This window comes from Pteropus alecto, unplaced genomic scaffold (assembly GCF_000325575.1).
Source record: "Pteropus alecto unplaced genomic scaffold, ASM32557v1 scaffold22, whole genome shotgun sequence".
In the NCBI taxonomy this organism is placed as follows: Eukaryota; Metazoa; Chordata; class Mammalia; order Chiroptera; family Pteropodidae; genus Pteropus; species Pteropus alecto.
In genome coordinates this window covers 19,312,429-19,316,426 of record NW_006434839.1, presented here as the reverse complement: position 1 = coordinate 19,316,426, position 3,998 = coordinate 19,312,429, and the positions used below count along the sequence as shown (strand labels likewise).

Sequence of the window (3,998 nt, the reverse complement as noted above, 5' to 3'; positions counted from 1 at the left end):
TATTGTACGAAGACGATTTTATTAAAACTACTTTTTTCTGAGAGAGAGAAAACCTAAGTGGAGTTGTCTTAAGTGATAATTTTATTAGAGTAAGCACACACAACAAAATCGTGATCATAAATATATCTGAACAAGGGACATGGTAAAAAAAATATTTGTAAAATATTTTTCCTGGAAGAACTTTGAGAATGATGAGCATTGATCTATTTGGGACAGATCAGAGGCAAGCAGGTTCTACCCTGCATGATAGACTAGGGATTCATTTAAAACTTTTATGATTCTTAGAGTTGAGGCAATATTCAGAACTGGAAAGGAAAATCGCTCACATTTCTAAAATGTGCAATGAAGTTTTCTCAGCATGAAGGGCTTCATGGCACAGGATAGGTTCCGGCCACTTCAAAGCAGTCCCTAAGGAACTACTCTGTCGTCTTATAAATGTAATACTCCAGTGCTGCCTCAACTCTTGCCACAGGCCAATACATTTTGGGTGTGGCTAATATGAGAGTTTAATATAGCTCAAGCTCTTCCGTAATCAAAAAAAATAAAAAAATTACTTGGCTGCTCCCCAGTTCGTAATTCTTGATTTCACATTCCAAGAAGCCTTCGGTTTATAAAAATGAAAAGAACTGCCAGTTCCCTGCTAGCAACTTGGCTAACTTAGCTTGTAAGGGTTCCCCCTTAAACGATGCTTCCTTCAATTTGCTTACAAATATTTCTTCAATAGCATGTTACTTCCTCTTGTGGAGGAATTGGGATTCCCTGCAAGTCATCCAAGCTGCAGTTTTATTGCTCTTCCCATGATGTAAAGGGCTCTTTTATGCATGAATTTGTCTGAGTTTTTCTTCCTTCATGGTTCTTATATAGGGCAGTGGTATTTGTGGGCATAGCTTCTGTCTTTTAAAATACCTTCAGAAAATGTGTATTTTCAAGTTTCCCCTAGATCACTACTTCTCAGAGTTTAATATACATATGAACAACCTGGGGATCTTGTCAAAATGCAGATCTGGATTCAGTAAATCTGAAACTGGGCCTGAGATCCTGGTTTCTAATGAGCTCCCAGGTCATGCTGATGTTGATGTTGATGCTGTGGGTCCCTGCACCACACTTCGAGTAGCAAGGCTCTAGAAATTATCTTGAGAAAGACGTGGAGAGAGATGAAGATGAAGTAGCTGCAGACAGAGAAAAGAAGAAGTGACAGAGAAATCATTTTTTGGCTCCATAAAAAATTTATAATTCCACACACATACCCGCTTTAAAACACATTCACATTCTTTCCTAAGTAAGCTGAATTGATTGAAGGCAAAGCCAGTAGTGCAAAATTAAAGCCCATCCTCTGGTATGTACAAAAGCTGATGTTGCAATCACAAATTTTCTCTGGAATTAGTGAAAAAACAAACTCATCAACTGATTACGAGAAAGTAAAGGTCTCTATAAAAACAAGATGACTTAATGACCAGTCAATAACATATATACTTTTTAAAGAATGAAATACTTTATGATTAAGCATCATTGCCTTGAAGGTAGTGGTTGTAGAGATAAATTTCCCCCAGGTAAAAGCAACTCCTGGTAAATAGTTTATTTACTAGGGAAAGGGCCAAAAGGAAAGAGAGTTTCCTTTGTTAAATAATGGAGCTCTGACCTAAAGCCAGATGGGTTGGTATAAAACAAAGGGCTTTTGTAGAGGACTCCTTCCAAATATTTACAATAACTTAAGAAAAATGTACAATTTTTAAATATAATTTCACGGTAATATCCAGAGGCTAATATCGTTTTTATCTTTATTATTTCATTATAGTTAAAATAGAATGTTGAAATTAATGACTTGTTAAAATAATATACGTGATGTTTCTACTATGCTGCTTAAACATTCTAATGGTATACTATAAAATGGTAAATATCTTATATTATATCGTACCACATTATAGTTCATTATCCTATTAAATTTTTTGAGAGTCACACTTTAAATAAGATTTATGGAATCTCTATATTTCTAAAGGGTGGTCACAATTTTGTTTCACTTGAATAGGATATTTAGTCATTGCTCATATATCTAAATACTCTACTTCTCTCAACCAGATGTAATATAGTAATCTGGTTCACAACATGACCCCAAAATTTTTGAAAATTCCTATGGCCAAGCCTTATATTAAATATTTTCAGGTTTGTATTAGATAGGACATAATTATTACTTTTATTACTGATATAAATCTACCTAGATGAAAGTAATGTGCTAAATATATATTTACCTCTCGCTTCATGCTTTCTGAATACATTAACCCATCGAATATGTTAATGTTTAGACTAAGACTTCCTCTCTTTAAAGAATGCTAAAATAATTATTTTGTTAGCAGTTACTAAAATAGTCAAGGCAGGTAGATAACCCATTTTCATGGCAGTTGGTTTGATTTCTTATATGTCATCATGATGAGATGATAAATTACTTGGAATTTTGCATGGACTTAAAGCACAATTTAAAAAGAAGTCAATGCAATTATTGTTTGTTTATCGTTCAGTATTTTTTCAAAGTTTGGATTTACTTGTATGCTAACAAATCATATTGTGTTATGATTGTGTTTTTAATGTAATTTGTGAAAAATACTGAAAAATTTACAGATAAAATAAAAATCAAGTCTGTAAATTTTGAGTACTTTTAGAGATAAAATTTTGCTACATTTTCAAAGAATCACAAATTTCATCAGATTGAGTTCTAAATCCAAAACAATAATAATGACGATGACAATAAGATGATGTAAGACGATGGTCTAATTTTTTGAAAGTACGTTAAATTGTCAACTACCTGAAAATCACATTCTGTTTTAAGACAAGAGAATGTATCTTGTAACCTGTCTGGGCCCTCTGCCAAGCATTATAATTGAGAATCCTTATATAGAAGTTTGCATTTAATTTAAGATTAAGGGATTTTTTTTGGAAAGATTTTTAATGCTATATAAAGTTTTCTGAGAATGAAATAAAAGATGTCAAAGGGTATATCTCAAGTATTATATTAAAACATCGAAAATTGAAAGCCAAAAACCAGCCTTTACTGACTAATTCATTTGATGTAGATTTGAGCTCTTTACACTTTGAAGTATTCACACCCTTGCCAGGACTTCAACATTAATGAATTTACTTCTCCAACCTTTGACTTTGGGCTGGGTCACATCATTTGCCTTGGACAACAGAAAGAGGCAGAAGTGTTGATGTGCCATTTACAAATCTAGGCTTCTAGGAGCCTTGCATAATTTTTGTTGTCCTCTTATCTAGCTGCTACTTCTTAGATCATGAGACGAATCTGCCCCAACTCAGGTGCTGGGCCATGGAGAATGAGAGACGTATGCAGCAGAGCCAGCATAGACCTGCAGTGAGAAGCAGAGCTACCCCAACCACCTCAGCCAAGATCAGCCAAGCCCCAGCCTACCCAACCCACAGATCTGTGAGAATAAATGGTTATTGTTTAGAGCCACTGAGTTTTATAGTAGTTTATTCATGCCAGATTAATGTAGCAATAATTGATACACCCTAAAATTCAGTTTTAAAATTTGTGTTGAATATATGATGGGAAAAAAGATTGTTTACATCATCTTTCCTTTTTAATTAGCTGTTGTGACATCACTCAGACACGGCCATAAAGCTTCATCTGTACTAATTTAGGATTTACAATACCTTTACCAATTTTAGGTAGGACACCAAAAAGAACTGTACTTTTCTACACAGGATTTGCTACCAAAAAGTTTTCCCAAGAAAATTAAAAAACCAGTCAGATTGATTTGATCTTAGTAACAAAAGATTTGATAAGATAATTGTAAAGTAAACTGACATAGTGGTAGCTAAAGGCCAGACATATTATTCCACAATCGATATTTTGAGTTAATTAGAAGGATAAAAGTCCTAATGCAAGGCTATCAATAAAATATAACTATTGGCAGAAATTCTAAAATTATATATTTGGAATTTAAGTTTAAGGATTTGCTCTAGTTCAGAAATGCCAGATACATATT

At 33.6% G+C, this 3,998-nt stretch overlaps 1 long non-coding RNA gene across 1 annotated transcript in view; it reads right to left on the bottom strand.

The window, feature by feature from the left end:
- The window catches only part of LOC107195576, an 8,750-nt gene continuing 4,752 nt past the window's right edge, over nt 1–3,998 (bottom strand). Inside the window, exon 2 of the long non-coding RNA XR_003045951.1 lies at nt 1–1,169. This is a non-coding gene — a long non-coding RNA (uncharacterized LOC107195576). The remainder of the gene's footprint in view (nt 1,170–3,998) is intronic.